The 26,627-nt window shown below is 47.9% G+C and overlaps 1 long non-coding RNA gene across 2 annotated transcripts in view; it reads left to right on the top strand.

The window, feature by feature from the left end:
* The window catches only part of LOC140398499 (uncharacterized), a 189,522-nt gene that overhangs the window by 23,513 nt on the left and 139,382 nt on the right, over positions 1 to 26,627 (top strand). The gene's annotated exons all lie outside the window — the stretch shown is intronic.

Raw genomic sequence — 26,627 nt, 5'->3', positions numbered from 1 at the left:
GGCACAATGGTTAGCACTGCTGCCTCACAGCGCCGAGGACCTGGGTTCGATCCCGGCCCCGGGTTATTGTCCGTGTGGCGTTTGCACCGTGTCTGCGTGGGTCTCACCCCCACAACCCAAAAGATGTGCAGGTTAGGTGGATTGGCTACGCTAATTGGCTACTGCCCCTCAATTGGGAAAAGATTAATTGGATATTCTAAATATATTAAAAAATGAGCTGCAGCAAAACTTGCAGCGGAAGTATCATGACCACATAACGCCAGGACTGGACTTTCAACCGGGGCTGATGTTTACGTCCGCAACTTTTGAGATGGTGCACTCTCACGGGTTTTATTGGAGAAAACAGGGCTCGTATCCTACAAGGTCAAGACCCAAGAGAAGATCTTGCGCAAACACATTGACCACCTGAAGAAGTGAGAGCCTGCACCAGGGGTCACCGGCCAGTGACATTGGTGCCTCCGTATCCCCAGGAACCACTCTGTCACCAAGGCATGCAACCCACCATGGCCCAACACCCGGACCATCAAGACGATGACCACTCCGGCTCAGAGCTGGACACTGAAGCATTCACACTGATGGACAATATTGTGTCTACGGCTAAAGTCCAGTCAATAACCCTCCGGAGATTATCTAGAAAAAGACGGCCTACCAACCATTACCCGTCACCCGACCCAGGCCCACTGCTGGTGGAAGCGTAGCCATATGCGAAGGCCTCCTCGGATCGTTGCAGAGTGGGGGCTTTCGGACTTGGGGAAGGGCGAAATGACTCTCACGAGGCCCACGGGGATAGCTGTATTGATCTCCCCCTGGGGCTTGTGAAACAGGAGCTTCCTTGCCAGTGGGCGGAGGCCCACCCTGCTAGGGATCATAAGAGTCTAGTATAAAAGCCGGCCCGGACAGGGACTGGCATGCTGGATGTCCCAATGGGACTGTGCTGTGGGCAGACTTTATGTGACATTGATTAAAACCTATGTTCTCCTTACTGCTGGCTCCCTGGCCCCGTAACATGCATGTACACAATGAATGCACCTCTATTTTTGGCTGTTTCCGGGGATGGTTTTGAAGTTAGGTCTGGCTCTGGTGATGTAGCCAATTGTCCCTCTTGGCAGAAACTTCAATTCGCGTGGAAACTGCTCAACAAAGAAATCATCCACTTCGGCTTTCCGAGTCCTCATAATGGCAGATACCACAGTTGCAGGATTTTTTAAAAACAAACTCTTGAGCATTTTCCCACAGTCTAAGTCCTGACATTTTTAATGCCATTCTCTGAGGGATGTTCCACGTCTATATTATTTTCCTTAACAAACAAGGCCAATTTTAAATTTACTCAGGGAATACTCCTTTTTAATATAACCTTTTCTGTTACTGTTTCCTGTTACAATAAAACCCCATTATAACAAATGTGTTGGGACCAGTAAAATGATTCCCCACATCCCCGCAATCAGTTTATGGAACTTTAAGCTCCTTAACAGACTAATTTTGATTAAAACCCAAGGGAAAACATTTAATGGATGTTGGGTATATAAAAATATTATTTGTAATCAATAAGCTTTACTGTGATTGCCTTATAATGATTGGATATTCCTTTTAGTCAGGAATGTTTCACTGTTACTGAGAAAGGCTGTGCGTGACAGAGAACTTGGTGCTCAGTGGTAACTGAGATGAGAGGGGTAGCTAAGTATGTGGAGGAATGTTGGCAAAAGCTTACAAAAAAAAAAAACCTCTCATTGCATGGTGTGTTAAAACTTGAACATATTTCCCCTGTCTGCACCTCCACTCTTGCAGCTCTTGTAAAGATGCCATAAAATAAGGACTTAAGGGGGTTTTGGAGAAGTACAGGCTTGGAGGTGATTTAACGGAGGTTGATAAGATACTGACGGGTTTAGATTGTATTTTTAGAGACAGTGTTACGACCAAGTGAAGAAGGATTAAACAGCCCCTCTCCTCGTTTGGCCACAAAAAGATTTTTATTTGGCAAAGGTTACAATTGCCAATTTAGTGAGTACTTAACTACTTACACTCTGTGATCATAAAAGAACAAATTGGACAGGTTTTCTTGAGTTTATCGTAGACAGTGCAGAAGGAGGTCATTTGGCCCATCGAGTCTGTGCCGACCCTCTGAAAGAGCACCCTACCTAGGTCCAACCCCTACCCTATCCCTGTAACCCCACCTTACCATTTGAATGCAAAGGGACAATTTAGCATGTCCGATCTTTATATACTTAAACTGATCTAAGTAAAATGATAATATTGAGCTCCAACTTTCACGCACACACTCACTCGTTTGAAGTTCTCACGCATGCAGGGCAGAATATTCCGAAGAAATGACAAAGGGCAAGATCTTCCGGTTGCTCACGCGGGCAGGATCCTCAGGTCCCATCAAAGGTGCACCCCCGCCACGGATTTCCCGGTGGGGTGGTTTGGATTCATGGGAAATGCCAATGACAGCGGCAGGACCAGAAGATCCCACCACCAGCCAACAGCGGATCGTCTCCCACCCACCGAGGAATACTTCACGTGGGGGGGCCAGAGAATCTCGCCCAAAATATCATTTTGTGGTGTGCAAATTGGCGTGATGCACGTCAGCACCAGCGGCGCGATCCGGACCGCAATTTTACGCCGCTTTGAAAAAATAGTTTCTCCCCACATGAAAAACACCGCACCTGAGGCTCCAAGTGTCTGATTCGCATGCCTAGGTGGGGGGGGGGGGGGGGGGGGGGTGGGTCATCGGAGCACTTCAATGAAGGGGGCGCTCCATTTAAACAGCTCCACAGCACTTGTCATTCAAGCCAGGAGGATGGCAGTGAGGAAACCTGCTCCTCTATTCACGGAGAGGTCTCTCACCCATATGCTGGATGTCATGGAGGGGGGGCATGCACCATTATACTCCCAAGCTGGCAGGAGACCCTCCAGCAAGGTTACGAATCCCTCCTGGGAGATGGTCGCAGCATCGGTTAGTGCCAGCAGCTTGAACAAAAGGATGAGATGCAGTGTCGAAAGAAGATGAATGCCCTACTCCATTCTGACAGGATAAGAGCTTCTGGTCTCCTGCTCAGCATTCCACCTTGCCATCTCGATCACCTCGATCCCACATATTATTCCTCGCAGGGCTCCAGTACCTAACCCACAAGCTTCCTCACACCAATCTGGTATTCCTCTTCAGAACCCCTTGCTGCTTCCACACAGTGTCCACACATGCCAGGCGTCATCAACATCTGACCCTCCAGGTGGTCAGCTCACATAATCCCCATTTCTGTTCCTGTAGGAGAAGCCAAGAGAAGATGGGCGGTGGGATGGCCGAGCTGAGGATCCTGACTCCTTTCAAGGAGAGAACCCTGGAGCACGCAGGGGAGGAACGGGAGTGGGCCTCTGCTGAGAGTAATATGGTCCTGAAAGAGAAAATTGAGGAGCCACTACACCTTCACGTAAATGACCCATCTCAAGTGAGTTCTGAAATAGTCCAAACCCTTGACCTGGCCATGTACTAACACCATTTTCCTTGCCTTGCAGGAACATCATCTGAACAGCCTGGCCCATCCACCAGCAGTAGCCCACCGCACTCTCGAGACGAGGAGGAGGACAGCGATGAAGCGTCATGGTTATCACCCGCACCACCCACTGTCACAAGGACACAATCCTCGGTGCTCAACTTTAGCAGGCAGGCTTCTGGATCACTATCTGGTGAGCACTGCACAGCCCCTGATGCTCATCAGATGGAGGCAGGAATGTTCCAGGGATCCGAAAGTTGGTCTGCTGGATCCAAGGACTCAGCTATGCCCAGCCGGGTGCTGGGCCTCTGGACACGTTCGTCCCTCAGTTGCTTGAGATGCAAAAGCCGAGCCGTGAATACCAGGAAGTGGTGTCAGCGACACTCCTGCGACTGCAAGGCTGAATGGAGGAGCCCCAAAGCCTTCTGTCTCAGGAGATGGTGTCGGTGATGTGTGACACCCAGACCAACACTGCAAGGGAGGTGTCCGCAGTGGAAAAGAGGTCAGATCTCTGAAGGTGAATTGCGAGGTATGGCTCAGTCCCTGAGGACCATGGTGGTCCTCCATGCCCAGAGGTTGAGGCTTCAGGAGCTCACTCTAGTTGCCCCTCCATCACATGGAGCAATCCAGGGAACCATGAGCATCCAAAGGGAGGAGGGTGCGTTTGAGCACAGCTGTAACTGTTACGCTAAAATTAGAAGTGCTGGGATTCGAACCTGGGTCCCCAGAGCATTACCCTGGGTCTTTAGATTACTAGTCCAATGATAACACAACAATGCCACCATATTCCTCTCAGAAATACAGGGAAATGTCTGTGGTCCTTTGCGGACTATGGCTAATTTTAGAAGGATGCTAAACAGGTCCAATTATATGCAAATGGATATGATTTTTTTTGCAGTATGGCTATCATTGCTCTTTCTTTTCAAGAAAATCTGTCATCTAAGGAATAAATTCTCAGTAAACGTAAAAAAAAAAAGGCAGACCGGAATAAACAAATAATTTCAAGTCTTACAAATTTTGATGACTTGACATCTTAGTACTGGAAAAATATTTTGCAAGTTACTCACTGTTTGGCAAGTAAGCCTTTCACCTGAATTAACTTAGCATTGCCAAAAATCTGTTACTTAAACTTTAAATCGAGGAAGTTAATCCTCAAAGAGAATAAAAGCGCACTTTTGATTTCAACAGCGAATTACACACAGGGGAGCGATGAAGTGCGGCAGACCACAGCATTACAAGTAACGTAGGCCTCGATCAATAACTGGGGTCTGAAAACCCACATGTCCTACATTAACACTGGAGGACCTGGAATTACATACATTGGGACCTGGGCATCTCTGATACAGACCCCAAGATTGGGACTTCAAATAAGATGGACGGAAAGTAACAGTGCATTCTAACCAGGATGCTAAACCGATAGAGAACACTAAAATGAAAACAAAATACTGAGGATTCTGGAGATCTGAAATCAAAACGAAGTGCTGGAAAAGCTCAGCAGGTCTTGCCGCACCTAGGCAGAGAGAAATCGAGTTAATTGTTGGGCAAGATCTTCCGGCAGTTTACCGGAATGGTGCCATCTTCCGGCCCCGCCGATGGTGCACACCCACCATGGGTTTCCGTTGGGTCGATTCAAAGGGAAATCCCATTGACAGTGGCGGGACCAGAATATCTCGTCGCTGGCGAAAGCTGCCGAGAAACATGCCTCGGGCAGGCCAGAGAATCTCGCCCAACATTTTGAGTCCAATATGGCTCTCCCTCAGAGCTGGTTTGGCCCCAGCTGGATACTTGTCCAATTCTGGTTATGTCACTGAAGGAGAGATGTCAAGACTTTGGAGAGGGTAAAGAAAAGACTTTCAGAATATTTCCATGTGTGTGGGTTTTGTTCCGTGGGTAGATTGGAGAAGCAAGGATTGTTCTCCGGAGATTTTTTAGAGGTGTTTAAAATCATGACGAGGTTTAGATACAGTAAGTAAAAAGAAACTGTTTGCAATGGATGAAGAGTCCATTAGATGAATGGGAAAACAACAGAGACGTCAAGTAGAAAATCTTTTTTAAGCAATGATTGCTTAGAATTTGGAATGCACAGCTTGCTCCGATGATGGCTACAGGCCAAGCAGTCCTGGCTGATATGTTTATCAACATCTAGCTATGATTGACAGATCCTCACCACATCAAAAGAGGCTAAGTGCTTTCTGCTGAGAAAAAGAGGAAGTGAAAGCACTTCTCTCCTAGATGTTTAGCTCCCCAGCACGGTAATTGAGATGCATTTAAGCGTGAAGGGAAATGAACATAAACAACCCAGACACCTGTCTGGAAGCTTCTACCCTGTCAGTTACAGCCTATTAAATGCCATTTTTCTTTGAAAGTGAATAGAAGCCTCGTAGATCAAAGGATCTGAGATATGTGATATGTTGATGTCTTTTGGCTTTCCATAAAGTAACAGCTGCTGCTTTCAAAACTTCTGTCTGAGGCAGCAGGTGTAAGGTGCTGGTAAGTGAAAATGCAGTGGTTTTACACTGGCTGGAATTTTACGGTTGTCGCGATTCACTTTCTCCACTGGCAGTGCACCCCCGCCAGCGGGTTTGGTGGCAGAGTGTGTTGGTTTCAATGGGAAACCCCATTGACAAGCGGCAGAAGGATAGAATCCCGCAGCCAGCAAACGGTGCGTGGCTGGAAAACACATAGCTGGGGGACTGAAGAATCCCACACATTCTTTCTGCCTGAACTTCGCTTTAGTTTCCAACCAGGGGTGACTGATGGGTGGGGTGGGCAGTGGAGGTGGGTATCTGAGATGGGTGTCTCTGATATGGGGTCTCTGATATGGGTGTCTCTGATATGGGTGTCTCTGATATGTGGGCCTCTGATATGGGTGTCTCTGATATGGGGTCTCTGATATGTGGGCCTCTGATATGGGTGTCTCTGATATGGGGGTCTCTGATATGGGGTCTCTTATAAGGGACTAACTGACATGGGAGCCTCTGATGGGTGGGGTCTCTGATATGGGATCTCTGATATGGGCACCTCTGATTGGTGGGTCTGAAGAGGTGTCTCTGTTAGGTGTCTCATGGGGGGAGGTCAGTGGGGTTGAACGTGTCACCTTCATACGTGTGTGCTGTGGTGAATGACTTATACTTCCCGTGGTGGTGGGGTTGGGGGGTTGTGGGGAAGGATGTCCCTACTTGTCTGTGGTGTGGTGGGAGGGCAGGATTTGTATTGTGGTGGGATGGGGGCCAGCCGCCGGACCCTGGTATCAGGCTGCCTTCACAAAATGGCGGCCCGATGTTGGGAGTTTGATGGAAATCCTGAGAGCTCCCCACCATGCATAAATTAGCATGGCAAGGGAGAGGAAATCGCTCCAGGGCATCAGCGCAGATCAGGAACGACTCTACTGTGATGGGAGAACTTAATCTCCCAAACGGAGAATCTGCTCCTCATCCTCCAATTAGGCACGTTACAGCCTCTGGACTCAACATTGAGTTCAGCAACTTTAGGCTGTGAACTTTCCTTTCTATCTCGACCCCCACCCCCATTTTGTAGTTTTCTTTCCATTCCCGTGGTCTGCCCCAACATAACCCTCCCCTCTTCAACATGGCCACCTGCCCCTTGTTGTTTAGTTCTCCTCCCACTAACACATTCTGCTATCTTATATTTTGCCACTATTAGCACTCTTCATCTCTAAATGGCACCGTTAACACTCCCCTTTGTCTTATGTCGATGACGGCTTTGTCAATCTCTCCTTTATCCTGACATATTTCTGCCCCACCTCCTCCACCCACCTCTCCTACTTTATAATTTAAAAAAAGTCCAATTATAAAATTTAAAAAAAAGAAAAAAAAGAAAAAAAAATATAGAAAAATTAAGGACTAACTAAGCATGGCCAATCCACCTATCATGCACATATATTGGGTTGTGGGGGGTGAAAACCATGCAGACATGGGGAGAATGCACAAACTATGCTTTCTTTTGATATTTCTAAAATTGTTTTTTTAAATAATTTAAAAAAAAATTTAGTGTACCCAATTAATTTTTTCCAATTAAGGGGCAATCCACCTAGCCTGCACAACTTTGGGTTCTGGGGGCGAAACTCACGCAAACATGGGGAGAATGTGCAAACTCCACACGGACAGTGACCCAGAGCCGGGATCGAACCTAGGACCTCATCGCCGTGAGGCTGCAGGGCTAACCCACTGTGCCACCGTGCTGCCCTGCTATTTCTAAAATGATGATTCCTTGCAGCGTCATATTCGTTAACTCTCAAAGGGGAATTTTAAAGAATTAATTTGAGGGATGAGGCCTTCGCTGGCTGGGCCGGCATTCATTGCCCATCCTTAATTGGATTGGGTCGATAGTTGGAAAGGGGAAAGAGCAGTGGAATGGGAGTAATTGGACAGACCCTTCAAATTGCTAGCACAAGCACTGATGGGCCGAAGGCCCTCCTTGTGTTCTGAAAGACCTTGTGATTAGTGCGGATGTTGTGCCAGCAGCCAATCAAAAAGAAAGTACAGGTAACGACAAGCCTTTATTGCTCCTAAGCACATGGCATGTCATTAGCTGCAGTACATGCCAGAAAACTCTTTAAACCCATTGTGGGCACACAATTCATGTGGCAAATGGTTCAACTAAAATGAAGGTAACACCAGTTTACCCAGGAGATGATCCATTGCAAGGTATGCCTGTGTTATGTAAGAGGGGTGGGCGGGAAGTGTCTATGGCCCTCTCTTGATGAATAAGGAGTTATTTTATTCCCACAGATTCCCAAAGCCTTTCATTTTTCATGTTAATCGTGATTTTAGCACAATAAATAGAGCGTGAATTTTCCCTTAATGGGAAAGCTGCCCCATCATGACAAAAAGGGATTTTCTTCCCTTGTACAATAAAAATACAAGAAAGACAAATCCTAGCTTTATACCGATCTGAAATTAAGTTTGCATGCAAAACATTAGAAAGGCTGATCTCACTTTTGTAGATAATATGGGAATTACAATTAACCACCTACATTATAGCTGGAATACCAAGAAATGAACAAATATTTATGTTTACGTAGTATATACTTGCTGTGTTTCCCTGCATTCTCACAGACAAGACTTCAGAAGTACTTCATTGGGTATTATGCCGTTTTGTACATCCTGAGGACTTGAAAGGTATCACAGTGGTTAGCACAGTTGCTTAAAGCTCCAGGGTCCCAGGTTCAATTCCCGGCTTGAATCACTGTCTGTGCGGAGTCTGCACGTTCTCCCCGTGTCTGCGTGGGTTTCCTCCGGGTGCTCCGGTTTTCTCCCATGGTCCAAAGATGTGCAGGTTAGGTGGATTGGCCATGCTAATTTGCCCTTAGAGTCCAAAAATAAAGCTTAGTTGGGGTTACGGGGATAGGGTGCAAGTGTGGGGATAGGGCGGAGGTGTGGGCTTGGGTGGAGTGCTCTTTCCGGGGGCCGGAGCAGATTTGATGGGCCGGGTGGACACGTTCTGCACTGTAACTTCTATGATTCTATATAAATACAAGTCCTTTACTTTTTTTAACTGTTCCTAGAAGCCTAATGATCTCAGGCTGAATTCCGTTACTTCATTACTTTTGTTTTCCATCCAAGCTTCATTTCTCTTACATTTTTAATGTTTGTCCATTTATATTCCCTGCTTCTACTTAACTCTTTATTGGCTTGAAATAACAAACGCAAGCTGAATGCCAATGAAGCAAAACCTCACACTGAGGAGGAGAGCTCAGTCCAGACATTGTTTACTGCCATCTCAATGGGAAGTAAGATTTATTTTCACTTCTGAACCCTAGGAACTGTGCGTAATTAGAAAGGTTCCAACCTGCAGGCACTTAAAACCCAACTGTGCCATCACCGATATCAGTGTTTCTCAAACTGGGGTCTTTGGACTCCATGGGGTCTATAGTAGAGATCTTTGGGGAGGGGGGTCTGCAATATAATATGAAATGCAAGCCATGAGGTGGGAACAGAGTGCAGCTGCCTCACATCCAATGTCGAGTTTTCTGGTTGTTTAACATAGGAGGGGAGCGCACAAGGTTAAACAGACACTGCAGCGAGAGGTGGCTGGCACAGCCAGCTCACTGATATCTGTAAGTAAACAGTGTTTCCTTACAAATAATCAAAACACCCTTTACAGGCAGCACTTTCATACTTGAGTATCATGTAGCATTGCAGTTTAGATAGGGGACCTGAGAATCCATTTGAAAAGAAGTGCTTCAACCAGATAATGTTTAGAACCAGTGACCTAGTTCATGACATCTTATCGCGTTGTATTCATTTCCATCTTTGTGTTCATCGTGCACGCTGCGATTTGGTTTATCGACTGGATGAAAAAGGCACACCACATCCAGTTTTTGTAGACTTTCTCCTGCAACAATTGTCTCCATCTCTCTCTCACACATACGCACAGCACACCATCGCCTGTGTTAAATGCAGAGTAAAACCTCAATGTGAGATTCTAAGTTGCATGCCAGTCTAGCTGCTGTGGTAGTCACCACTGTTGTATTATATTGTATATATGGGTATTACGGTAAGGCCCCCTGTACTACAGGTACGGGGGTAGATACATGCCTGCTGGCTCCACCCAGTAGGCAGAGTATAAATGTGTGTGCTCTCCGAACAGCAGCCATTTCGTAAGCTGCTGTAGGAGGCCACACATCTCTGTGTAATAAAGCCTCGATTACATTTTACTCTCATCTCGTCATAATTGATAGTGCATCAGCTGCAATATCTTTCTCTCCCTCACTGTTGACATGACGGGGTAGCCTGGAGTGGGGCGGGATGATGAGAATGGCCTGGAGTCTGAAAGTGAAATTGGTTGTTAATAATGTGCATGGTAATTCTGTGCCACATTATTAAAAAAAACACATGGGAAAGCTTCTCAACAGTGACAGCTGTGTGAAACGGTCAGTAAATACCCCAAAGGCAGCAATGCTGGCTCAATGATTGCACCTTAACCAATGTATAGTTACGGGTCAGAGCTGAATCACCTGCTTTTCCCCCAATCTTTATTTCTTCATAGAAAACCAGCACATATTTGCATTTCCTTGTCTCATCTTCTCCCTCCAACTGCTTCTTTTGCCCTGTCTGGTACCTCCACCCACAAATCAACAATACCAAATCATGAAGCCTGTGTGACAGCTTGTGAAATAATTCCCGAAATGTGCGCAGTCTCTGCTGCCCATCATTATTTGCTCAAAATGGACAGAGTTAGTCCACAGCTGCTTTATACTGACAATGTATCATGAAATAAAAGTTCTGAAAGCCTTTTCCCCTTGCCTCGCCTCAACCAATACTTTGCTTCTCTACATGAACAATATGTAACTTGGGGTTCATTTGAACTACCCACACGGATGGTATCTGTTCAAGAAGGCAGCTCACCACCACTTACTCAAGGGAAATTAGGATGGGCAACAAATGCTGGCCCAGTCAGGGACACCCACATCCCATAATTTAAAAAAAACAGGGGCTGGATTCTCCGTTTGGGAGACTAAGTCCCCACACTGGCGCGAAAACGGCGGTGTTTTACGCCCGGAAAACTGGTGCAAAATGACCACCGATTCCCTGCTCCGCGGGGGGCTAGCAGCCAGGCAGCATAGAGCTCCCAGCTCTAGCTGTCGATATGGCCAGGAACATTGGTGGGTCTGTGGCCACGAATGCACACGGCGGCGGCTTGCAGCGGCCGCGCCGAACTTCATGACGGACGCAACCCGCGGACCGCAAAAATAGTCTCCCCTTCGGCCGGCTCGCGCACCCTGGACTGCCACCCCACAGTTCCCCGAGCCCCGATTAAAGCCCCCCCCCTCCCCCCCCTCCCGCCCGCGGATCGGCTCTCCCACGACTGTGGCGGTGCTGGACTGAGTATGCAGCCGCCACGCTGAGTTCCCGAAGGGTGAGACCACACGTGTCCCATGCCGTCGGGAACTCGACCGGTCGGGAACGGAGTATCGCGAAAGTGGCGTCGCCCCAGATTCTGTCGTCATCGGGGATTCTCCACCCCGTCGCCGAATGTAATTTCGGCGTAGGGTATCGGAGAAACCAGCCCCAAATCTTTTCTGAGTGTCCCACCATCTTGGCTTCATATTCACCTCTTTCTGCTCTGATGGTATTTCAAAACCATCCCAAATCAGAATCCCCGGTCAAACTTGGGAGTAAAATATTCATGTGTCCCCATTCATGTGTCCTTCGAAGAAACCTTAAACAAAACATTGCTTCTCTCTGATAATCGGGATAGATACAAATCTCCAGTCCAGTATCAAACACCATTGAATAGGTCACTCATACTTTGATGCTTCACAGCTTTTCCTCTGATCCAATTTATTAAATGGAAGAAAAATAAGGGCTGCTGTTGCTAATGTCTGCACTGAAGTTATTTGGAGTAGTGCAGGGTAGCAGTAGATTGAAGATAAGCAAGGTACCTGGAAGAGGCCAGATGCTTTGCGGCCTACATGGGGACTAAGAGAAGCTGATTAAAAGGAAGCTGATGAGTGCTGGAAAATGTCTAAAGTAGTGCTGACTGATATTCCCAAACTCTCCCCACAACACTTCCAGTATCCTACAATGGAAATTGCGTAAAATAACCAGGAGGCCTAACAGAGTTTGATAAATGATCTGCTACACAGTTTGATGGAAGAAACTCAAGTGTATTTGCAAACTTGGTCCCTGGCTTTTATTGTTGTCTGAGATTCTCTTCATTTTCTTAGAATATAAGTCAAAACACAATTCGAAAGCACTTAAAATTGTACATAGGATTTTTTTTACACCTCTTTTGGATCATATTCCAGGATATAGTCACATCAAGATTCGAGTCATACATGTGCATCTTTTAAATAATCATTTACCAAATAATGTCCCTGTCGGCTATTTAGTGGCTGTGGTTTGCCTTCTCTTGTCTCTTGCCTGTTAGCCAGTCCGATCATGTTCAAATACAACACAACACTGGCCCGTTCATTCATACATGGATACGAGAGTGCATGGTCCACTTGTTCATGCACCAAAACAAGGCTACTCCACCTATTCATTCATAAATGCTAGAGTGCTGTGCGCATTCTCGCCCCAATATCAGAAAGGTCCATTTGGTCAAACATGATTGGGAAATTACCTGCTCACTCGTGATCAATACGAGACATGTCCGCTCATTCATTGGTCAACATTGGATGGTTACATGGGCGGCACAGTGGCACAGTGGTTAGCACTACTGCCTCACAGCTCCTGGGACCAAAGTTCAATTAAGGTCTTGGGTGACTGTCTCTGTGGAGTTTGCACGTTCTCCCTGTGTCTGTGTGGGTTTCTTCCGGGTGCTCCAATTTCCTCCCAAAGTCCAAAGATGTGTGGCTTAGGTTTATTCATAGAACCCCGACAGTGCAGAAGGAGGCCATTCAGCCCATCGGGTCTGCACCGACCCTCTGAAAGAGCACCCCACCTAGGCCCAATCCTCCACCCTATCCCCGTAACCCCACCTAGGGGCAATTTAGCACAACCAATTCATCTAACCTGCACATTTTTGGACAGTGGGAGGAAACTGGAGTAGCTGGCGGAAACCCACGCAGACATGGGAAAAATGTGCAAACTCTACACAGTCACCCGAGGTCGGAATCGAACTGAGGTCCCTGGCTCTGTGAGGCAGCTGTGCGAACCACTGTGCAACCGTGCTGCCCACGTTGGCCATGTTAAATTGCCCCTTAGCGTCCAAAAGGTTAGGTGAGATTACTGGGTTACGGGGATAGAGTAGAGGCGTTGGCTTAAGTAGGGTGTTCTTCCCAAGGGCCGGTAGCAGACCCGATGGGCCGAATGACCTCCTTCTGCACTGTAGGGATTCTATGATTCTATGTGTGTGTACCAGCCTTTATATAAAAAGCAAAGCATGCAAACTCACTCAGGTTTCCATTTCCTGGCAGCACGGTGGCACAGTGGGTTGGCCTTGCAGCCTCACGGCGCTGAGGTCCCAGGTTCTATCCCCGCTCTGGGTCATTGTCCGTGTGGAGTTTGCACATTCTCCCTGTGTTTGCGTGGGTTTTGCCCCCACAACCCAAAGATGTGCAGGCTAGGTGGATTGGCCATGCTAAATTGCCCCTCAATTAGAAAAATTAATTGGGTACTCTAAATTTAAAAAAAAAAGTTTCCATTTCTCAAAATTTCCCCTCCAAAATCGGGTGGCCCAGTTCAAAACCTGAGCGATAAGGGCCATGTCACCGTAACTTTTGCACTGACATTACTTACGAGCTTTGGCTCACCTTATTTTCCTCCCAGTCAAGCCGTCTCTCTCTACAGAATTAGCAGTTTGCCATTTTGACTATTTAAAACATTATTTAAAAATGGGTAATAAGACATTTTATTATTTGTTGAAAAAGATTGACTGTCTAACTCTAAAGAAAACGTTCATGGCTCGTACAGACTTTAATTCCAAGCCTTCAAAATTGAAAGCTAATCACTGAAGCCAATGTTCCTGTCAACAGTATCACTGAAGCCAAGTCATTTTCAACTCACTCCCTCTCCAGAAACAATCGTACTGTCGCCAGCTGATCACGCATCTTTCAGATTTATTACTTCCACCAAAAAGTGATAGACCGTGTCAGTGAAGCTAATTTCCTTCCATTTTTTTTTCGCCACTGCATATAGGCTTAATGTACCATTCAAAGCCAAATGCTTCTGTACATATTCCAATGTAGAACATTCTAGTAACGGAGGAGAAAAGGGTTCCTGATTTCCTTCCAGGCAAATTTCCAAAGTTTCAGAAACAGTTTTGAAGTGGATTTGTGACAAAAGTTTGACTCCATGAGATCTGTCATCTGCTTTAAATTAACTAAGGGTACGATATGTACAGCTGCCGGAACATAAATGGACCGGCGAGAGTAATTCTGAGCGAATATTTTGTGGTAGAGTTATAAAAATGCATTATTAAAGTCAGAGATTTCAGCTGATCTCCACATTCCATATCAAGTTTTGACCTGCTGTACCTGTCCTGCCTTTTGAAAGTCAATCGTGATGTACTAACATCTTCATAGAATCATGGAATGTTAGAGGGAAGAAGGAGGCCATTGACCCCATCATGTCTGCACAGGTTGTCCCAAATGAGCAATTCACACGCACCATGTGGAACACAACCGATTCCAATGAAAAGCGGTGCGGGATTTGCCGGGTCCGTGATTGACACTCTGGAGGCTGACAAGCTGCAGCTGCATATACACACTTCACTCCCCACACACACCATCCCAGCCAACAAGATGGCACGAGTTGGGCTGGAGCACGCCCATGGGTCGGTTGGGAGGAGAAGCCACCTATGGGAGGTGGCCTGGGAGGTCACCTATACGGCCGGGGCCCTAAGTTTACAGTGGGCTGTCAGTGGCATGCGCAGCTGCACGGTTGCCTTTCCGGCTGTGGCAATTGTGTTCTGTGCCCGTCCACCCCGACCCCACAGCGCACCTCTTGGCTGGCCACCCGCTACTACTATCCCTGGCCCTGGCACAGTCCCCCGGCCAGCGGCAGAACTGTCAGCAAACTATGGCGATGTTGGACACTTTCTGTACCTCCTCTCTCTCCCTCAGCAGCCACAACGCCAATTTCACGATTCTTAAAAGAACAAGTGAACCCCACCCCACCCACTGTCGGCAACTCAGTCTGAGGCGGAGCATCGAGGAGGCCCTGGAGAGTACCGAGCCGGGCCCGCTAATGACATGCAAACGGTGTTTACTGTATGTGTGCTCCGGACCCCATTGATGCCATAGAGAATTGTGATTTGGCGTCAAATCGGCGCCCGCTGGGATTTTGGCATCGGAACCTATTCTCCGCCCAATTACCTGACCTGGGGCGGGATTCTCCGCAATCGGAGCGATGTCCGCCGACCGGCGCCAAAAACGGCGCGAATCAGTCCGGCATCGCGCCGCCCCAAAGGTGCGGAATTCTCCGCATCTTGGGGGGCCGAACCCTGACCTTGAGGGGCTAGGCCGGAGTGATTTCTGCCCCGCCGGCTGGCGGGAAAGGCCTTTGGCGCCCCGCCAGCTGGCGCGGAAATGACTTTGCCGTGCGACACATGCGCGGGAGCGTCAGCGGCCGCTCACGGCATCCCCGCGCATGTGCAGTGGAGGGGTCTCTTCTGCCTCCGCCATAGTGAAGACCATGGCGAAGGCGGAAGGAAAAGAGTGCCCCCACGTCACAGGCCCGCCCGCAGATCGGTGGGCCCCGATCGCGGGTCAGGCCACTGTGGGCGCACCCCCTGGGGCCAGATCGCCCCGCGCCCCCCCCCCCAGGACCCCGGAGCCCGCCGTTCGAAAGGTGGTTCAATCCACGCCGGCTGGCGTGGGTTGACAGCGGCGGGACTTCGGCCCATCGCGGGCCGGAGAATCGCCGGGGGTGGGCCCGTCGACCGGCGCGACGCGATTCCCGCCCCCGCCGAATCTCTGGTTGCGGAGAATTCGGGACACGGTGGGGGCGGGTTTCACGCCAGCCCCCGGCGATTCTCCGACCCGGCGGGGGGGTCGGAGAATCGCGCCCCTGATTTCAGCGTCAGCCAACAGAGAATTCTTCAGCCGTTTTTCAGTCAGAACCTGACACTTTCCCATTTCAAAAAATAATCTGCCCAGTGGTACAAACAGAAATCTAGAATCATTGGAAATCTAAAATAAAAATACATTTGGGGGCTGATCAACTGGCATCTGAAAGAAATAAGTAAAAGTTAGATCCTCCACCAGAACAGTTTAAAATGCATGTAATTTGGCTTTGCTGGAATATTGTTTATTAACCTTACAACAGTACGATAGGTCTGAGTACATAGTAGAGGGCACAGCCTGAAGTCTATATAGGAGTTGACTAAAAATTGAAAAAATGCTAACTTAGCTTTTACTTAAATAAATGATTGCACCAATCTTTTAATTTTACAAGGTACTATTTATTTTAAATAAATTTAGAGTACCCAATTATTTTTTTTTCCAATTAAGGGACAATTTAGCATGGCCAATCCACCTAACCTGCACATCTTTGGGTTGTGGGGGTGAAACCCACGCAGACATGGGGAGAATGTGCAAATTCCACACAGACAATGACCCAGGACCAGGATTTGAACCCGGGTCCTCAGCGCTGCAGTCTCAGTGCTATCCACTGCGCCACATGCTGCCCTCTGGAAGGTACTATTTATAGCTTCTTTATATAAAATGCTGTTAAATTTCCTGGTTCTCTGCTGTCCTCCAGTTTAAAATGGAACAGCTTGATGTGACATTTACCCTGTCATTGTCAAGCAGTGTTCAAATTTGAAGTAAAGCATGCCTTATATCCTGACTGTTGTAGTGATGAGCATGTAACTCACCTGACTGTTTCGGTGTGGCATTAGATCCTGTGTTATCTAGTGAAGGGGTTTTCAAAGTACGGGTTATGATCTGCGGGTGGGTCGCGGGCGGGTGTCGGGAGGGTCGAGGATTGATCGGTCATGCCGTTCCTGCGGTGGTCTCGATCACAGGAGAAATGCCCAACGGCTGCTACCAACTTGTAAATTGAAAATGGTGGACGCAGAAATGAAATGCAGTCTTCCGGCCAGAAGCAACAGCCGTGTGAAGGTCACATGGCCTGCACATACACTTGATATCAAACGCCCTGAACGTGTTTTTGATACCACATCACGGAGGAGAGCTGCTTCTATTTTCAAGTTACGGGGATAGGGTAGATACGTGTGCTTCAGTAGGGTGCTCTTTATAAGGGCTAGTGCAGACCCGATGGGCCGAATAGTCTCCTTCTGCACTATAAATTCTATGATTCTATGGCAAATCAGAGAAGTTTCAGATTTTGAAAGAGAAGTGGTGGGCGAAATATTTATTTTGAGGTTGAGACCCCAGAGTCATTTATTAACTTACAGCTGACTCCAAATTAAAAGACTATGCTGCTGTACCTGACCTGTGGTACCACATTTAAAACACGGCAAAAGCCCTTAATTCTGTCAGCATTCTGGAGTACCATCTCCCAGGATACCCAGTGCTGAGTAAAACAAGCATTTTGTTACTATTGGCCTTCACGACGACCTACATTTGTGAGATTGGATTTTTTGTTTTCACAAAGATGAAGACGACACAAAGGAACTGCTGAAGTCTGCACCTGTTCTGCGCATTGCCATCTCCACTTGTAAACCTGATTCAAGTGAGATTGTGAGGACCAAGCAGGCTCCCCTTTCGCACTAAAGGTAAGAGAACAAAGCACGTGTCGTGAAGATCAGCCGGCATGGGTCCCAAAGGTTGGTCGATTTGCAAAAGTGGGTCCCAAGAAAAAAGTTTGAAAAACAGAGATTTAGCAGTTTGCCTGTCTCTGATACTTTGTGATCTGATCATGTGCATCTCTCAAATTATGGGAATTGTAGTCAGGCTGGTGGACAGAATGTATGAGAGTTGAATTAGGTCAGAATGGAGGTGGGTGACCAAAACAAGATAGCACCGGTCTGAGACCTCCTTCTGTGTTGATAGATAGATTTGAATGCTGATGATCATTCAATTACATCCACCCAGCATAGTAATTCCCTTATCTTCGCATTGCAACATCTCATTGTTTCTTAAATGAATGCAGCGCTTTGGCCTGAATCTAGCAGCCCACTCAAACTTCTGTCAACTGACAAGTTTTGTATATTGCTGGGAAGCGGAGCCATGAAAGCCGCTGTGCGAGGGCCCCAGAGCACCGTGACTGTGGAAATGTAGAAAATAGGCCAAACGTTGCCAGCTCAGGTAAAGGTAATTTAATCTTCACCTTCGTTATAGTTCACTGCCCTTTTAAACATTAAAAAAAAAGATTTGTAACTCTTTTATCTGTTTGTTAATTTTTTTAAAAGCTACTTTTCCCCCCTCTTCGTGACAGTCTTTCCACTGCGAGAACTGCCCCTCTCTGGGAGCATGACTTAGTTACTGCTCCCAGACCTCCATCAGACAGATGCTGGAAGGAAGACAAAAAGCTGTCCTTGGGTGTCTGGCCTTTCAAATGTTCCCTCCCCCTGTGAGAGAATATTCCTGTGCAGCAAAACATTTGTGGTTCTCTCACCCACACAATCATGAAAAAAAAAATCCCCACAGAAACGAAGTAGAATTGAATAACAAAAGCATGTGTCTGTTTTGAAAGGGTGATCAACACTTGGAGCGGACCTCTGTATAGGAAAGCGGAGGCACAAGCATATACTGGAATGATTTAAGGAACTAGGAATGCTGTGAGAGTTTTGTCGGGAGGAAACCGTCGGGATTAGATTTTTTTGCCTTTGTGCAGTAGTGTAAAACGGTGGGTGGGGGGTAGTAAAGGGGCCGTTTGATATCTCTCCCAGTTTTAATGTCAATTTATGTCACCACTAGATCATCCAGGTTCTCGGTTATGCTCACAACTAAATCACTCAGAATCTGAACTATGGTCACTACTAGATCACTCTGGATCTGAGCTATGATCACTACTAGATCTCTCTGGATCTGAGCCATAATCACTACTAGATCACTCTGGATCTGAGCTATGATCACTACTAAATCATTCTGGATCTCAGCTATGATCACTACTAGATCACTGAATCTGAGCTGTGATCATTGCTCAATCACTCTGGATCTGAGCTATGATCACTACTAGATCCCTCTGGATCTGAGCTATGATCACTACTAGATCACTGAATCTGAGCTATGATCACTACTAGATCACTGAATCTGAGCTATAATCATTGCTCGATCACCCAGAATATACGTTATGCTCACAGCTAGATCTCTCAGAATCTGAGCAATGATCACGTCTGGATCAGCCAGAATCTGAACTATGATCACTACTAGATCACCCAGAATCCATTTTATGCTCACAACTAGATCTCTCAGATCCTGAGCTCTGATCACTAATAGATCACTCAGAACCTGAGCTATGATCAATACTACATCACCCAGAATCGAGCTATGATCACTACTAGATCACTCATAATACGTGCGATGCTTACAATTAGATCACTCAGAATCTGAGCTCTGATTACTTCCAGATCACTCAGAGCCTGAGGTATGCTCATTACTGCATCACGCATGATCTGAGATGTACTCACTGCTAGCTCATCCAGGATCTGACCTATGTTCACTACTAGATCACTTATGATCTGACCTATGTTCACTATTAGATCCGTTGGGATAGGAGTTGGGGTTGTCAATGGATTACTCACGATCTCGGCTATTCTCACTACTAGATCACCCATGTGCTCAGCTAGATCACTTGAGATTTGAGTTACGCTCACTGCTAGGTTGCTCAGGGCCAGAGCTATGCTCACTACTGGATTGCTTATCTTACACAATAACAGTGTCAAAATCTACTCCTAGTTTTCTTTGGATGAATGAATCTGGATAGTTGGAAGGCCTTCCCTCATCTGTGTGAAATGTGTGATGTTCGGAAAGCTGCCAAGAACTCAGAGGGCCAAGTTCTTCACAAAAGGAGACTCTCAGTGACAATTTCAAGCCTTTACAATCTTACCAATTAGTGCACTGGAAATAAATGATTATGAGGCCTAGAAAAATGCATGGAAGTCAAAGAAGATACTTTCATTCATCTCAGACTACAGTTATCTGACACTGGGCGTGATCTAACGGAAAAGTTACCAAGTGTCATATCTGGCGGGCTTTGCTGGGAGTTTCACTCCGGCTCTGTTGGCGAGTTTCCCACCACTATCTAACCACACTTAGAAGTCTTACAACACCAGGTTAAAGTCCAACAGGTTTGTTTCGAATCATTAGCTTTCGGAGCGCTGCTCCTTCCTCAGGTGTGATAAACCACTGTTGCACCTGTATTAGGTGATGTGCCACAGGTTCGCCGGTAGTCCCTGCCTGCTGGCTCCGCCCAGTAGGCGGAGTATAAATATGCGTGCCCTCCACCCAGCAGCCATTTCATCAGCTGCTGTGGGAGGCCACGCATCTTAGAGCAATAAAGCCTCAGTTGTATCCAACTCTAGTCTTTGTTCAATTGATCGTGCATCATTGGTAACATCCCCAGGTTGGACTTTAACCTGGTGTTGTAAGACTTCTTACTGTACTTACTCCAGTCCAACAGCGGCATCTCCACAGCATGGTAACCACGCTTAGGACGCGATTGAACGGCCATGCTGCACCCGAAAAGCATGGCCGATAGGAGCAGGGAGACCCTCCACCTGGGATGTACCTGGCTTGCAATGCCTCGGGAGGTCTAACGTGATCTCACAAGGCATTGCGATGTGAATCCAGCCTGTTGTGGGCGGGATCACCTTTTGGCAAATCTGCATAGTAAAGTGAGACAGCTAGGCCGGGATTCTCCACTACCCGGCGGGGCGGGGGAATCCCTGTAATGGAGTGGCATGAACCACTCCGGCGTCGGGCGGCCCCAAAGGTGCGGAATTCACCGCACCTTTAGGGGCCAAGCCCTTACCTTGAGGGACTAGGCCCGCACCGGAGTGATTTCTGCCCCGCCGGCTGGCAGGACAGGCCTTTGGCGCCACGCCAGCCGGCGCCGAAAGGACTTTGCCGGACGACGCATGCGCGGGAGCGTCAGCGGCAGCTCACGGCATCCCCGCGCATGCGCAGGGGAGGGGGTCTCTTCCGCCTCCGCCATAGTGAAGACCATGGTGAAGGCGGAAGAAAAAGAATGCCCCCACGGCACAGGCCCGGCCGCCGATCAGTGGGCCCCGATCACGGGCCAGGCCACCGTGGGGGCACCCTCTGGGGCCAGATCGCCCCGCGCCCTCCCCAGGATCCCGGAGCCCGCCCGCGCCATCTGCTCCCGCCGGTAAGGTAGGTGGTTCAATCCATGCCGGCTGGCGAGGGTTGACAGCGGCGGGACTTCGGCCCATCGCGGGCCGGAGAATCGCCGGGGGGAGCCCGCCGACCGACGCGGCGCGATTCCTGCCCCCGACGATTCCTGCCCCCGACCCGGCGGGGGGTCAGAGAATCGCGCCCCTAGTCTCAGTTTAATATGCAGTTTCCCGAGGCGTTGGGATCTATCCCCTTCGTCTTGATGACTTTGGGCAAGTGTCGTTCAGTATTTGGTCTCCACAAAAGGAGACCAGAGGAAATGGCACTCATGGGAGTCTCAGGCGATTGGAGGCCCCCAGTTGCATCCCCTTTGGGCAGGGTGGTACCCTGGCACTGCTGGTGCGACCTGGGCAGCCAGGCAGTGCCTCATAGGTGCCAGCCTGGCACTGCCAAGGTGCCCAGGTGGTTGTGGGGGTTGGTGGGGGGAGAGGATCAGAGGTCCCATCGGGTGCTCCAGAGATCGAGACACTATTTAAAGATGACATCCTGATTTCTTGCTACACTGAGTAGTTCTGCAAGCAGGACCTCCCACCCTTCACGACCCACCCCCAAACTTCTGGATGCCTCTTCATACCCGCCCAGCACCTCCCCCCTTCATATCCCCCTCCACGCTCCTTTCATGGGCATGGTCCCCTTCAGGCCATGACCCTTGGTACTTCCACCATGGCAGATGGAAGTCCTGGTATTGCCACCCTGGTATTAAGGGACTCAACACTAGGTCCAGGGGGGCCACCAAGCCCTTTTTAATTCTGTCTTCACGCTGGATTGAAATGACATGAGTTGAACTTCTAAAGGTAGTCTCATACTGCACTATGGTAGTATGCTTCGGTCACTTTGGACTTGACTCGGGGTTATGCTGCCATTGCCACGTCATTGTAAACCCCCCAAAAAACCTACCAATAAATGTGAAAGAAGCAGTAAAACCGCAGCACAAAGTCATTCTGCTTCCTCGGCCTTGTATAGTTTGACTATATAGGAAGCAACACAGCAACTGCCAAGAGAATATATATATGTATATATTTTTTTTCTAATAAATTTAGAGTACCCATTTTGTTTTTTCCAATTAACAGGGAATTTAGCGTGGTCAGTCCACCTACCCTGCACATCTTTGGGTTGTGGGGGCGAAACCCGCGCAAACACAGGGAGAATGTGCAAACTCCACACAGACAGTGACCCAGAGCCGGGATCGAACCTGGGACCTCGGCGCCGTGAGGCAGCAGTGCTAACCACCGCGCCACCGTGCTGCCCCGGCCAAGGGAAAATATAAGAGTGGTTGTTTTTGAACGGTCACGGAGAACACTCAGAGGTGTCAGCTTTCTGTAGGATTCTTTCAGGTGATGCTGTCACTAGACCCTGATATGGACCAGCAGTCAGTCTAATGCAGGTAATCAACTCCAGCTTCCCACATTAAGCTTTTTGAGTATTATGGCCTGTTTCCATGTTTGTTTCTGGGCTATATGTTCCCAGACAGACCAGTTCTGGTTCTGGGTCTCTGGGGAACTACAACCCTGTGCACAGTTTCCATTGTTTCTTGTGTTGTGAGTTGAGTATCTTAACAGAACAAGAGTGTAGTATATGTTTGGTCTGTATGGTTTTATTATAATTTGAAAATGCCATCCTTCAGCATTTTCAATGTTACTTTGTGTGCACTCTCATGTTTGACTTTTTAAAAATCGGATTAAATGCATATTCTAGATCATCACTTCACAGATAAAAGAAAAAGATCTCTCAGTCACATTTCATCCTCACAAATACTTCCTGTAAAATGGAAATAAGGCAGGATTTCCAAGGGGGCATGGAGGGTGGAATTACTGTGTCATCCCAGGGGACATTGGAATTTAAGGCTGGGATCTGAACTCACTTGGTTTCTGTCCCAATGGAGTCACAAGTACTCGCTTCAAGAGAGAAAGGGGGCACCCTTTTGGCACACACCAACATCACGTCTTTGTGGGGCGGGGGAGGGGCTCTGTTTCTTAGAATGTTTCCAGGCTATTCTGGAATTCAGCCCAACTTGCTCCTCTCTAAGCCCTGCAGAAACTCTGCCTCTCAATCCTATTGAGGATCTTAAGGAGGTCCAGGAACTCTACAAAGAAAAGTAATCTATTTTAGTGGGCCTGCCCCTTTGCTTCATGAAACATGAAATAGTGTTCTGCCATTGTTCCTCAACTTTCCCAGGCCTGAGGCAGCACGGTGGCGTAGTGGTTAGCATTGCAGCCTCACGGCGCCGAGGTCCCAGGTTAGATCCCGGCTCTGGGTCATTGTCCGTGTGGAGTTTGCACATTCTCCGTGGGTTTCGCCCCCACAACCCAAAGATGTGCAGGCTAGGTGGATTGGCCACGCTAAATTGCCCCTTAATTGGAAAAAATTAATTGGGTACACTAAATTTAAAATAAAAAATATTTAAAAAAAAAAAACTTTCCCAGGACTCAGGTTCCCCATGTTGGAGCAGATTTGGTTTCTCCTCATCAGGATGGGTGCCTCTTTACAGGCAGTTCTTGGCCTGCAGGCCCCCAGAAGGAAAAAACAATGCAAAATGTTCAAATCCCAGTAAAATACTAGCACCGGTAACATTGGAGTTTTATCTTCAGATCTGACAAGTTCTACTGGTCCCCTTCATTTCCAATTTTACTGGTTTTGCTTTCCATTTACAATCATCTACCAATCTGCAATCTCCTTTCCCCAACAGCCATTAACCTCCAACTGAACTCAGTACAGCCTCTAGTTTTTATGGCCGGGAGCATTGTCAACGGCCCCGACCGGCGTGGCGGTAATCCCGCCAGCGCCCGAAAAATGGCGCCGGAGAATGGGGAAGCCAGCGCCGGCACAGCGTCAGAGAATCCCGGCCTGTGACTTTAAAGCGACAGGACATTCCACCTCAACATTCCACTTAAAATTGATTTAACGCTGCCGCCATCATCAAACTGCATATGCACCAAATTTCACTGCAAGCAATGTCACGAGAAGTTATTTAATAAGTTGAATCCATGTGCAAATGTAGTGGGTACTCGAGTTGAGTTATTGGTACTGAATAGAGGAGCAACTGCAAATGTGAAAACAGTGAGGACTGTTTACTAGCTGCCTCACACAGGGGAGGTTAGTGAGACGCCTGCACAGATTGTTAAAGTGTTGAATTAGTAGTTGGGTATAGCGACTGATCTTTAAAGCGTCGAATCAATGGGGAGGTGGTGGCGTTGTGGTATTGTCACTGGACTAGTAACCCAGAGACCTAGAGTAATGCTCTGGGGACCCAGGTTCAAATCTTGCCACTGCAGATGGTGAAATTTTAATTAGATAAAAATCTGGAATTAAAAGTCTAATGATGACCATGAAACCATTGTCGATTGTTGCAAAAACCCATCTGGTTCACTAATGCCCTTTAGGGATGGAAATCTGTCGTCCTTACCTGGTCTGGCCTACATGTGACTCCAGATCCACAGAATGTGTTTGATTCTTAAATGCCCCCTCATGGGCATTAAATGCTGGCACAGCCTGCGACACCTGCATCCGTGAACAAAAAAGAAAAAAAATGATTTTATTAAATGATAGAGCACGCCCAAGGGGCCTTATGGCCTATCCTGCTTCTGTTTCTCATATTCTGGGCCGCAACTCTCCGGACGTTCACTGGTGGCGGGATTCTCTGTTTCTGCTGGCAGTGCACCCTGAGAAATCCCATTGACAATGGCGGGAGTAGAGAACCCTGCCACCGGCAAACGGCACGCTGCCGCCCTCTGCCGAGAAACACGTTACTTGGCACCACCCCGATGTTCATTTAAATTTTTGTTCCTGAAGATCACCAGAATAGGGATTATAACAATGAATCACAATTGACCAAATTATTACTGTCTTTCCTTAGTTTAATTTGTTACGACCAAGTGAGAAGGGGGGAACTGGCCTCCCCCTCTATTCCAATTCCTCAGTTGGTCACAACTCTTTAATGAAATGAAATGAAAATTGCTTATTGTCACAAGTAGGCTTCAAATGAAGTTACTGTGAAAAGCCCCTAGTCGCCACATTCCGGCACCTGTTCGGGGAGGCTGGTATGGGAATTGAACCGCGCTGCTGGCCTGCCTTGGTCTGCTTTAAAAGCCAGCGATTTAGCCCAGTGTGCTAAACCAGCCCCAGGAGCCAAACAAACATGGTTTTCTTGAAACAAAGAAATCACATTTTTTAATCACTACCCAAGAAAAATAATAAAAATGAGACATCAAGCATCTACCCCTCATACAGTCATTCGGGTAGATGCGCGCACATCTCACACACGCAACACGTCACACATTACACACATCAGAAACACACACATCAAACAAACAGCACACACACACTTCACACACTCATACATAATAAGGAGAGGTACATTCAATTTTTAAAAATGATAAAATAATATACAGTTAAGTGTCCTTTAATTGTCTTTGAGGTGTACATTTTAATCACTGCCGCAGATTTGGATTAGCTGGTTTATTGGATGCAGTCAGGTGAAGATGTTGTTGCAATTATTAGAAGATCTCGGTTCGCTTGTTGGTTCCTGGAAGAGTTGGCTTCTCAAATCCAGTGATACACTCATTCAAAAGAGAGAGAGGGAGAGCGAGCAGTCTGCAGCCTGTTTACTTTGCCGAAGACATTGTTGATACTGCCTAAGTCAATTGCAATCTTTCTCTCGTGGCTGGCAGTCTTGCCTTGAAATACCTCACCCATTGTGTATTTCCAAGCAGTTTTGGGTGTGTCAGTGACAGCCATTGTCTCAGTCTTCAGTACTTTGCATTTCTAATGTCTCTTCTGCAGTTATGAGTTTCGATGACAGTCTGGATTACAGCAAAGGTCTCTCTCTTCATACTTCCCTGATTTTTTTGTTTCTCACACTTACTTGGAATGTGGCCTTGCCTTTTTAATCAGTTTGCTCTATCTCAGTTCAAATTCCAAATTTCCCAGTCAGTTGAAAGTTTAAAAATCATGGGCGGGATTCTGCGGGAATCGACGGGGCGGGCAACTCCGGCGGGAAGGAGTGGCGTGAACCACTCTGGCGTCGGGCCGCCGCAAAGGTGCGGAGTCCTCCGCACCTTCAGGGGGCTAGGCCGGTGCCGAAGTGGTTTGCACCATGCTGGCTGGCACGGAAGGGGCTTGGCGCCACGCCAACCGGCGCCGAAGGGCCTCCGCCGGCCGACGCGAGTTGGCATATGCGCAGGAGTGCCAGCGTGTGCTGGCGTCATCCCAGCGCATGCGCAGTGGGGGTTCATCTCCGCGTCGGCCATCGCGGAGGTCCACAGCAGCCGACGCGGAGGAATAGAGTGCCCCCACGGCACAGGCCCGCCCGCGGATCGGTGGGCCCTGATCGCGGGCCAGGCCACCGTGGGGGCACCTCCCGGTGCCAGATCCCCCCGTGCCCCTTCTGAGGTCCCCGGAGGTAGCCC

The sequence above is a fragment of the Scyliorhinus torazame genome, chromosome 21 (genome assembly GCF_047496885.1).
Source record: "Scyliorhinus torazame isolate Kashiwa2021f chromosome 21, sScyTor2.1, whole genome shotgun sequence".
NCBI lineage: Eukaryota > Metazoa > Chordata > Chondrichthyes > Carcharhiniformes > Scyliorhinidae > Scyliorhinus > Scyliorhinus torazame.
This window is presented reverse-complemented; position numbering and strand designations above follow the sequence as displayed.